We start from the raw sequence: 12,588 nt of genomic DNA on the forward strand, positions 1-12,588 counted from the left end.
GGAAAAAGACGTGTAGAAACCTCTTGGTGCAGAATCCGATCCCAGGAGATATTACGATATCTCGACACATTCCATCAGCCAATCTGATTGACCATTCTTTTCATGATTTCGAGCCAGCTGTCTCTGTGAATGAGCAACTTCCCTCCTTCTTGCAGTCGTGCAATACGGTAGTTGAGATGAACTTCTCTGGCCCTTCGGACACTTCCGCAAGCACTGCGGCCGTCTCAGCAAGAAAAACATTGATGTGCAGAGTACACTCTGCTTCCGATGATACACCTTCTGCTTTGTTGGGGACTGTCACCCCTTACAATGACACTAATGGCGTCAGTCCAGCAACTGACCCGATGACTCCCATTGGTGAAACACTTTGCGATATCACAGACCGATATCCTCGTCTCAGTTTGCAGGTACTGAAGAGGTTGCCACACGCGGACGCGGTGGTGACTGACAGACCTCGACAGCCACTGAGGGTGTTGAAGCACAAACACCAGGAGATTTGGTTGAAAGGTTACAGCCATTCTCATAATAACGCGGCCACTGACAACTCGTACATAGGGTCCGACCTTCTCGTTTGCGCCTCGGACACCAACACCACCCGCTGGTGGGGGGGGTCCCGAGACACAAAGGGGGGGAATAGTAGCCCAGACCCATGATGAGCCTCATCGAGGCCGGTGGGGGGGTCGAGACTACGGACAACACCGTACGAGGCCGCCAGAGCATAAATCAAATCTAGTTGTAAACTCCCCTATGAGAACAGTGAGGAGCAGACAGGCCCCTAGACGGGGATTATCTTAGAACACATCTAAGATAGTACTGAGGTGTACCACACTGGTCGTAAAGGAAGTCCAGTGGACTTGTCCACCTCCAAAACAAATGGCAACAATAATCATTCCTTGCCATGTGTAGGTTCAACTACAATACAACTAGTAATATGCTCCAATCATGTGTTCCGGTAGATAATATTTCAGAATAAATCGGTAGGACAACTGGACCCCTTGAATACCAGTACCAATACCACAGTCAGTCCAGCAACACTAAGTAAGAGGATTAGTAACCTCACAAGTTAAATTGCTATTGATAATAGCGACATAGGAGTCACTCAGAGTGCAACACAGGGAAGGGAATCTCCAGTGCACTCTTCCAATGGTTAACACATGCCACTAATAAATAGAACCCTCCGTTCAGGAGAAAAGTTATTAGAAGTCATGAACCATGATCACACCACGTATGACTGGTCCAATACTTAAAGAGTACTTCCATCGTGAGGTTAGCTTCTCCGTGGATAACATAGCTATGAAATAGACTTCATACCTACCGCCACTACAATAGTGGAAGACACCGTGACTTGTAGAAAACTACTACAGACTCCCTTGACACCAATTCTGACTGACCTCCAGGCATTGACCTGAAAATTACCTGACTACGTCAGACTCATTCTGAACAAGTTGTAATCTGCCAGGATACTTGGTTTTCTTCCCTTGACATGCGCGATTGTGTAAGCATAAACGCACATGCACAACGGAACATCCAATTAGGATTTATGCTAGGATCACTTAAGGGTCCAAGCAAAATACCAGCCTTAGTAAAGTTGAACATTTACTTCTAGGCCTTTGACTCTACAGCACTCACCAGTTTTCTAACCAGAAGTCCATAGGTCATCCTGTAGACTGCCCAAACTAGTGCCTCACAGCTGTAGACTTATCATATAGCTGTCAACTTAGGATAGTACCCTAAGCGCCACCCCGCAAATTAGGAAAGCCCTAGATATGACATTAGACAATGCCATGATAGGGTCATTTTGCCAAGACCATGGACGTAGATAGAATACAGTCCAATTAGATGATTAAGGTGGCATAACTATTTTGTTTTGTTTATGCTTTCATTAATTTTGTTTCATTTTCTTTGGCACATAGAAAGTGATAGAGCCATAAACAACTCCCCCATACAACCATCAGTTAGTGCCACAACGCCGCTCATTTGGGAGGAAATGTAATTATATATTTCATGAGTGTGTGTGCATTGTTAACCTCTGCCTAAGTTACTGCCCAGATATTCCAGTCTGGACGACCAGACGACGGGTCCGGAACGGCGATCCCAATCCGGACATCCGCTGCCGAGTCATGGAACGGACATCTTCATTTGCAGAGACCCTACCCGGGTCGACCACCAGAGGGGGGACTGCAATAGCAACCACCAACTGGACATCCGCTGCACAGCCTTGGAGCGGACTTCTTCTTCATTTGCAGACACCCTACCCGGGTCGACCGCCAGATGGGGACCACAACGATGATCCACAACCAGGACAACCCACGTTCATTTTTATGTTGGTTTACAACATGCAGGTTAATCGCAAGATTGAACCCAACATGGGGGGACTGTCATGACGTTGGCCTGTGGGTAAGGTTTATGACCCCCCATAAATACCTTCTCCCTTCCCCTCTCTCTCTGACCCTACTGAAGGACTGGAATAGCCTGTGTTAAATATAGAGAGTCTGGGAACATCAAACAAATGGGGAAAGGAACCATCTTTTGCTAATAAAACCAGTTGGAAATATGCTTGATAACGTAATGAGTATGTATGTCAGTTCATTGTTATCTGAGACATTATGATTGATGGCAGGACAACATAAACTGTACCGGAGAAAGTATACACCCTCTAGTTATCAGAGTCACATGGAATTGTTATGCAATTGAAATGTTTGATATTGAAATTGTTTGTTAGGAGATTAAATGTAATTTAGCTTCCAAATGAGAGAATTGGGTTTTCATAGGGAAAGTGCCCTGCCGATCAGTGGCCAACCCTGTGAAGAGACATGGGGTTATAAACGATGAAACCCCTCCTTTCCCCTCTCCACTATATAAGTCTTTGACGAAAAGACATTCCGGGTTCCAGTACGAGAGGTCTGCAGCCTCGACGTTATAAGGACAGACATGTTAACTAAATCATATCAAGAACAGAACTAAGCCAACCTCGGCGTGAGCTATGGTATGAACTGGTATGAACTTTGAGCTTATTCACTACAGAAGTGATACTTCCTAGCCGTTGAGTTAGCCGCTGCTAACGTGGGCTAGGAAAGGACGGACGACGGATCCAGTCTAACAACCAGACGAAGATACCACCACCATTGACATTCTTCCACTACACAACAGGAAGATCTGTTGGCCAACCACGGCCAGCATCTACGACCAATCTACCGAAGAGCAGCTCAGAGTAAATATTTATTGCATTTTCCTTTTCCAAATGGGCGGTAATTTAGAATGCATAAGATAATGTATTTACGATAGCATAGCTGCTGTTTCTGTGTTCCTAAATCTTCCCGCTCTTTCATTCAAGCCCAACCCCCTTTTCCTTTGTGTAACCAGCCATGATACAGGCTCAGTCCACCAGGACGTTTTCTGTATGACATCATATGAATTCTGTGTATTTGTAATTCTGTGTGATTAGTTAGGTATTTAGTAAATAAATAATTAAACCCAATTTTGTATTGCTGATTCAACTTGTTAGCCAGGGTTCGTGAAGATAACCAAGAATTTATAACTTTCATGATGAGATTGAAAATAAGATAAGATTGACTGCTATCGATGTAAAATATTACTAAGTATTTTAAGAGTTTATTCAGAAGATAACAGCTCTATAAACGTTCTTCTGTGGTGCCCCGACTTTCTAGTTAATTACATTTACATGATTAGCTTAATCAGGTAATATTAATTACAGAGAAATAATTTTATAAGTTAGCATGTCATATCACTTAATCCGGCATAGCCAAAGACACGACAGTAGTAATAGTAGTAGTAGTGACTACAGTAGTAATAGTAGTAGTAGTGTCTAAATCTAGATTAGTAATAGTGACTACAGTAGTAATAGTAGTAATAGTAGTAGTGACTACAGTAGTAATAGTAGTAGTAGTGTCTAAATGTAGATTAGTAATAGTAGTGACTACAGTAGTAATAGTAGTAGTAGTGACTACAGCAGTAATAGTAGTAGTAGTGTCTAAATCTAGATTAGTAATAGTGACTACAGTAGTAATAGTAGTATTGACTACAGTAGTAATAGTAGTTGTGAGTACAGTAGTAATAGTAGTAGTAGTAGTAGTGACTACAGTAGTAATAGCAGTAGTAGTGTCTAAATCTAGATTTGGAATAGTAGTGACTACAGTAGTAATAGTAGTAGTAGTGACTACAGTAGTAATAGTAGTAGTAGTGTCTAAATCTAGATTAGTAATAGTGACTACAGTAGTAATAGTAGTAATAGTAGTAGTGACTACAGTAGTAATAGTAGTAGTAGTGACTACAGAAGTAATAGTAGTAGTAGTGTCTAGATTAGTAATAGTGACTATAGTAGTAATAGTAGTAGTAGTGACTACATTAGTAATAGTAGTAATAGTGACTACAGTAGTAATAGTAATTGTGACTACAGTAGTAATAGTAGTAGTAGTGTCTAAATCTAGATTAGTAATAGTGACTACAGTAGTAATAGTAATTGTGACTACAGTAGTAATAGTAGTAGTAGTGTCTAAATCTAGATTAGTAATAGTGACTACAGTAGTAATAGTAGTAATAGTAGTAGTGACTACAGTAGTAATAGTAGTAGTAGTGACTACAGAAGTAATAGTAGTAGTAGTGTCTAGATTAGTAATAGTGACTATAGTAGTAATAGTAGTAGTAGTGACTACATTAGTAATAGTAGTAATAGTGACTACAGTAGTAATAGTAATTGTGACTACAGTAGTAATAGTAGTAGTAGTGTCTAAATCTAGATTAGTAATAGTGACTACAGTAGTAATAGTAGTAGTAGTGACTACATTAGTAATAGTAGTAATAGTGACTACAGTAGTAATAGTAATTGTGACTACAGAAGTAATAGTAGTAGTAGTGTCTAAATCTAGATTAGTAATAGTGACTACAGTAGTGATAGTAGTAGTGCCTACAGTAGTAATAGTAGTAGTAGTGACTACAGTAGTAATAGTAGTAGTAGTGTCTAGATTAGTAATAGTGACTACAGTAGTAATAGTAGTAGTAGTGACTACATTAGTAATAGTAGTAATAGTGACTACAGTAGTAATAGTAATTGTGACTACAGTAGTAATAGTAGTAGTAGTGACTCCAGTAGTAGTAGTAGTAGTGACAACAGTAGTAATAGTAGTAGTAGTGACTACAGTATTAATAGTAGTAGTAGTGACTACAGTAGTAATAGTAGTAGTGACTACAGTAGTAATAGTAGTAGTAGTGTCTAAATGTAGATTAGTAATAGTAGTGACTACAGTAGTAATAGTAGTAGTAGTGACTACAGCAGTAATAGTAGTAGTAGTGTCTAAATCTAGATTAGTAATAGTGACTACAGTAGTAATAGTAGTAGTAGTGACTCCAGTAGTAGTAGTAGTAGTGACAACGGTAGTAATAGTAGTAGTAGTGACTACAGTATTAATAGTAGTAGTAGTGACTACAGTAGTAATAGTAGTAGTGACTACAGTAGTAATAGTAGTAGTAGTGTCTAAATGTAGATTAGTAATAGTAGTGACTACAGTAGTAATAGTAGTAGTAGTGACTACAGCAGTAATAGTAGTAGTAGTGTCTAAATCTAGATTAGTAATAGTGACTACAGTAGTAATAGTAGTAGTAGTAGTAGTGACAACAGTAGTAATAGTAGTAGTAGTGACTACAGTATTAATAGTAGTAGTAGTGACTACAGTAGTAATAGTAGTAGTGACTACAGTAGTAATAGTAGTAGTAGTGTCTAAATGTAGATTAGTAATAGTAGTGACTACAGTAGTAATAGTAGTAGTAGTGACTACAGCAGTAATAGTAGTAGTAGTGTCTAAATCTAGATTAGTAATAGTGACTACAGTAGTAATAGTAGTATTGACTACAGTAGTAATAGTAGTTGTGAGTAAAGTAGTAATAGTAGTAGTAGTAGTGACTACAGTAGTAATAGCAGTAGTAGTGTCTAAATCTAGATTAGGAATAGTAGTGACTACAGTAGTAATAGTAGTAGTAGTGACTACAGTAGTAATAGTAGTAGTAGTGTCTAAATCTAGATTAGTAATAGTGACTACAGTAGTAATAGTAGTAATAGTAGTAGTGACTACAGTAGTAATAGTAGTAGTAGTGACTACAGAAGTAATAGTAGTAGTAGTGTCTAGATTAGTAATAGTGACTATAGTAGTAATAGTAGTAGTAGTGACTACATTAGTAATAGTAGTAATAGTGACTACAGTAGTAATAGTAATTGTGACTACAGTAGTAATAGTAGTAGTAGTGTCTAAATCTAGATTAGTAATAGTGACTACAGTAGTAATAGTAGTAGTAGTAGTGACTACATTAGTAATAGTAGTAATAGTGACTACAGTAGTAATAGTAATTGTGACTACAGAAGTAATAGTAGTAGTGTCTAAATCTAGATTAGTAATAGTGACTACAGTAGTAATAGTAGTAGTGCCTACAGTAGTAATAGTAGTAGTAGTGACTACAGTAGTAATAGTAGTAGTAGTGTCTAGATTAGTAATAGTGACTACAATAGTAGTAGTAGTGACTACATTAGTAATAGTAGTAATAGTGACTACAGTAGTAATAGTAATTGTGACTACAGTAGTAATAGTAGTAGTAGTGACTCCAGTAGTAGTAGTAGTAGTGACAACAGTAGTAATAGTAGTAGTAGTGACTACAGTATTAATAGTAGTAGTAGTGACTACAGTAGTAATAGTAGTAGTGACTACAGTAGTAATAGTAGTAGTAGTGTCTAAATGTAGATTAGTAATAGTAGTGACTACAGTAGTAATAGTAGTAGTAGTGACTACAGCAGTAATAGTAGTAGTAGTGTCTAAATCTAGATTAGTAATAGTGACTACAGTAGTAATAGTAGTAGTAGTGACTCCAGTAGTAGTAGTAGTAGTGACAACGGTAGTAATAGTAGTAGTAGTGACTACAGTATTAATAGTAGTAGTAGTGACTACAGTAGTAATAGTAGTAGTGACTACAGTAGTAATAGTAGTAGTAGTGTCTAAATGTAGATTAGTAATAGTAGTGACTACAGTAGTAATAGTAGTAGTAGTGACTACAGCAGTAATAGTAGTAGTAGTGTCTAAATCTAGATTAGTAATAGTGACTACAGTAGTAATAGTAGTTGTGAGTACAGTAGTAATAGTAGTAGTAGTAGTGACTACAGTAGTAATAGTAGTAGTAGTGTCTAAATGTAGATTAGTAATAGTAGTGACTACAGTAGTAATAGTAGTAGTAGTGACTACAGCAGTAATAGTAGTAGTAGTGTCTAAATCTAGATTAGTAATAGTGACTACAGTAGTAATAGTAGTATTGACTACAGTAGTAATAGTAGTTGTGAGTACAGTAGTAATAGTAGTAGTAGTAGTGACTACAGTAGTAATAGCAGTAGTAGTGTCTAAATCTAGATTAGGAATAGTAGTGACTACAGTAGTAATAGTAGTAGTAGTGACTACAGTAGTAATAGTAGTAGTAGTGTCTAAATCTAGATTAGTAATAGTGACTACAGTAGTAATAGTAGTAATAGTAGTAGTGACTACAGTAGTAATAGTAGTAGTAGTGACTACAGAAGTAATAGTAGTAGTAGTGTCTAGATTAGTAATAGTGACTATAGTAGTAATAGTAGTAGTAGTGACTACATTAGTAATAGTAGTAATAGTGACTACAGTAGTAATAGTAATTGTGACTACAGTAGTAATAGTAGTAGTAGTGTCTAAATCTAGATTAGTAATAGTGACTACAGTAGTAATAGTAATTGTGACTACAGTAGTAATAGTAGTAGTAGTGTCTAAATCTAGATTAGTAATAGTGACTACAGTAGTAATAGTAGTAATAGTAGTAGTGACTACAGTAGTAATAGTAGTAGTAGTGACTACAGAAGTAATAGTAGTAGTAGTGTCTAGATTAGTAATAGTGACTATAGTAGTAATAGTAGTAGTAGTGACTACATTAGTAATAGTAGTAATAGTGACTACAGTAGTAATAATAATTGTGACTACAGTAGTAATAGTAGTAGTAGTGTCTAAATCTAGATTAGTAATAGTGACTACAGTAGTAATAGTAGTAGTAGTGACTACATTAGTAATAGTAGTAATAGTGACTACAGTAGTAATAGTAATTGTGACTACAGAAGTAATAGTAGTAGTAGTGTCTAAATCTAGATTAGTAATAGTGACTACAGTAGTAATAGTAGTAGTGCCTACAGTAGTAATAGTAGTAGTAGTGACTACAGTAGTAATAGTAGTAGTAGTGTCTAGATTAGTAATAGTGACTACAGTAGTAATAGTAGTAGTAGTGACTACATTAGTAATAGTAGTAATAGTGACTACAGTAGTAATAGTAATTGTGACTACAGTAGTAATAGTAGTAGTAGTGACTCCAGTAGTAGTAGTAGTAGTAGTGACAACAGTAGTAATAGTAGTAGTAGTGACTACAGTATTAATAGTAGTAGTAGTGACTACAGTAGTAATAGTAGTAGTGACTACAGTAGTAATAGTAGTAGTAGTGTCTAAATGTAGATTAGTAATAGTAGTGACTACAGTAGTAATAGTAGTAGTAGTGACTACAGCAGTAATAGTAGTAGTAGTGTCTAAATCTAGATTAGTAATAGTGACTACAGTAGTAATAGTAGTAGTAGTGACTCCAGTAGTAGTAGTAGTAGTGACAACAGTAGTAATAGTAGTAGTAGTGACTACAGTATTAATAGTAGTAGTAGTGACTACAGTAGTAATAGTAATAGTGACTACAGTAGTAATAGTATTGACTACAGTAGTAATAGTAGTTGTGAGTACAGTAGTAATAGTAGTAGTAGTAGTGACTACAGTAGTAATAGCAGTAGTAGTGTCTAAATCTAGATTAGGAATAGTAGTGACTACAGTAGTAATAGTAGTAGTAGTGACTACAGTAGTAATAGTAGTAGTAGTGTCTAAATCTAGATTAGTAATAGTGACTACAGTAGTAATAGTAGTAATAGTAGTAGTGACTACAGTAGTAATAGTAGTAGTAGTGACTACAGTAGTAATAGTAGTAGTAGTGTCTAGATTAGTAATAGTGACTACAGTAGTAATAGTAGTAGTAGTGACTACATTAGTAATAGTAGTAATAGTGACTACAGTAGTAATAGTAATTGTGACTACAGTAGTAATAGTAGTAGTAGTGTCTCCAGTAGTAATAGTAGTAGTAGTAGTGACAACAGTAGTAATAGTAGTAGTAGTGACTACAGTATTAATAGTAGTAGTAGTGACTACAGTAGTAATAGTAGTAGTGAATACAGTAGTAATAGTAATAGTGACTGCAGTAGTAGTAGTAGTAGTGACTACAGTAGTAATTGTAGAAACTACAGTAGTTGTGGCTACAGTAGTAATAGTAGTAGTAGTGACTACAGTAGTAATAGTAGTAGTAGTAGTAGTGACTACAGTAGTAATAGTAGTAGTAGTAGTGACTACAGTACTAATAATAGTAGTAGTGACTACAGTAGTAATAGTAGTAACACTAGCAGTAGTAATAGTAGTGCTAGTGACTACAGTAGTAATAGTAGTGGTAGTGACTACAGAGGTAACAGTAGTAATACTAGCAGTAGTAATAGTGGTGGTAGTGACTACAGAGGTAATAGTAGTAGTTACTACAGTAGTAATAGTAGTAGTAGTGACTACAGTAGTAATAGTAGCAGTAGTAATAGTAGTAGTAGTGACTACAGTAGCAATAGTAGTAATAGTGACTACAGTAGTAATAGTAGTAGTGAATACAGTAGTAATAGTAGTAGTGAATACAGCAGTAATAGTAGTAGTGAATACAGTAGTAATAGTGACTGCAGTAGTAGTAGTAGTGACTACTAGTAGTAGTAATAGTAGTAGTAATAGTAGTAATAGTAGTAGTGTCTACATTAGTAATAGTAGTAATAGTAGTAGTGACTACAGTAGTAATAGTAATAGTGACTGCAGTAGTAATAATAGTAGTGACTACAGTAGTAATAGTAGTAGTAGTGACTACAATAGTAGCAGTAGTAATAGTAGTAGTGACTACAGTAGTAATAGTAGCAATAATGACTACAGTAGAAATAGTTGTGGTGACTACAGTAGTAATAGTAGTAGTGAATGCAGTAGTAATAGTAATAGTGAATACAGTAGTAATAGTAGTAGTGACTGCAGTAGTAGTAATAGTAGTAGTGACTACAGTAGTAATAGTAGTAATAATAGTAGTGACTACAGTAGTACTAGTAGTAATAGTGACTACAGTAGTAATAGTAGTAGTGAATACAGTAGTAATAGTAATAGTGACTGCAGTAGTAGTAGTAGTAGTAGTAGTGACTACTGTAGTAATTGTAGTGACTACAGTAGTTGTGGCTACAGTAGTAATAGTAGTAGTAGTGACTACAGTAGTAATAGTAGTAGTAGTGACTACAGTTGTAATAGTAGTAATAGTGACTGCAGTAGTAATAGTAGTAGTAGTAGTAGTAGTGTCTACAGTAGTAATAGTAGTAGTGACTACAGTAGTAATAGTAGTGGTAGTGACTACAGTAGTAATAGTAGTAGTAGTAGTAGTAGTAATAGTAGTGGTAGTGACTGCAGTAGTAATAGTAGTAGTAGTAGTAGTAGTAGTAGTAGTGGTAGTGACTGCAGTAGTAATAGTAGTAGTAGTAGTAGTAGTAGTAGTGGTAGTGACTGCAGTAGTAATAGTAGTAGTAGTAGTTGTAGTAGTAGTAATAGTAGTGGTAGTGACTACAGTAGTAATAATAGTAGTAGTAGTAATAGTAGTAATAGTAGTAGTAGTGACTACAGTAGTAATAGTAGTAATAGTGACTACAGTAGTAATAGTAGTAGTAGTAGTAGTGACTACAGTAGTAATAGTAGTAGTGACTACAGTAGTAATAGTAGTAGTAGTAGTAATAGTAGTGGTAGTGACTACAGTAGTAGTAGTAGTAGTAGTAGTAATAGTAGTGGTAGTGACTACAGTAGTAGTAGTAGTAGTAATAGTAGTGGTAGTGACTACAGTAGTAGTAGTAGTAGTAGTAGTGACTACAGTAGTAATAGTAGTAGTAGTAGTAGTAATAGTAGTGGTAGTGACTACAGTAGTAGTAGTAGTAGTAGTGGTAGTGACTGCAGTAGTAGTGGAGGTGTTAGTGACTGTAGTACTTTGGTTGCTGTTCCAGTGTAGCAGGTTATGTTATCGACTGGGGCAACGACAGAGTAGGCTCGGATTGACCGGCTCTCATAAATGCCATAAAATTGACTTAAACCATGGGGATGAACTAGAAAGGTCAAATTTAGGCTTTATGGATTTATTTGAGCAGTTTTGTAGTTTGTTGTTGTTTTTATTTATTTTATTTATTTCACCTTTATTTAACCAGGTAGTCAAGTTGAGAACAAGTTCTCATTTACAATTGTGATCTGGCCAAGATATATTAATGCAGTTCGACACATACAACAACACAGAGTTACACATGGAGTAAAACAAACATACAGTCAATAATACAGTAGAAAAATAAGTTAATATACAATGTGAGCAAATTAAGTGAGATAAGGGAGGTAAAGGCAAAAAAAGGCCATGGTGGCAAAGTAAATACAATATAGCAAGTAAAACACTGGAATGGTAGATTTGTAGTGGAAGAAAGTGCAAAGTAGAAATAGAAATAATGGGGTGCAAAGGAGCAAAATAAATAAATAAATACAGTAGGGGAAGAGGTAGTTGTTTGGGCTAAATTATAGATGGGCTAGGTACAGGTGCAGTGATATGTGAGCTGCTCTGACAGCTGGTGCTTAAAGCTAGTGAGGGAGATAAGTGTTTCCAGTTTCAGAGATTTTTGTAGTTCGTTCCAATCATTGTTGTTGAGATGTGTTGTGGTTGTGATTCCTTACCATTCTCCTATAGGGTGTACAGAAGGTTTTGCTTATTGCCAGGTTGTCACATGACAATGGAACTCAGATTATGGTATTCTAACTTTCCCCTTACAATTTAGGTTATTTTAAATATTTTAACTATGATAGTTCCAGCCAGAGCAGAGATGGACTGGCCATAGGGCAGTTTTGGCAAATGCCAGATGAGCTGGTCCATCTTTGGCCCAGTGGGCCTGTGTAAATTGTTGGTTTTAGCACATATTGACCATTATTTGACTAATAATGGATGCCTAGAGTGTGTTTGACATGCCCAGGCCCGTTTCAGGTCCCAGTCACTCCCTGACAGACATCAGGTCTCAGTCACTCCCTAGTAGACATCATGCCACCCAGGTCCCAGTCACTGCCTGATAGACATCATGACACCCAGGTCTCAGTCACTCCCTAACAGACATCATGACACCCAGGTCTCAGTCACTCCCTGGCAGACACCATGACCCCCAGGTCCCAGTCACTCCCTGATAGACATCATGACACCCAGGTCTCAGTCACTCCCTGACAGACATCAGGTCACAGTCACTCCCTAATAGACATCATGACACCCAGGTCTCAGTCACTACCTGATAGACATCATGACACCCAGGTCTCAGTCACTCCCTGATAGACATCATGACACCCAGGTCTCAGTCACTCCCTGATAGACATCATGACACCCAGGTCCCAGTCACTGCCTGATAGACATCATGACACCCAGGTCTCAGTC

General features: G+C 36.8%; 1 protein-coding gene across 1 annotated transcript in view; it reads left to right on the forward strand.

Moving 5' to 3' along the window:
- LOC115155607 (zinc finger MIZ domain-containing protein 1) overlaps window positions 1–12,588 on the forward strand; it is a 387,284-nt gene that overhangs the window by 339,846 nt on the left and 34,850 nt on the right. The window lies entirely within an intron of this gene.

The sequence above is a fragment of the Salmo trutta genome, chromosome 2, assembly GCF_901001165.1.
Source record: "Salmo trutta chromosome 2, fSalTru1.1, whole genome shotgun sequence".
NCBI classification, from domain to species: domain Eukaryota; kingdom Metazoa; phylum Chordata; class Actinopteri; order Salmoniformes; family Salmonidae; genus Salmo; species Salmo trutta.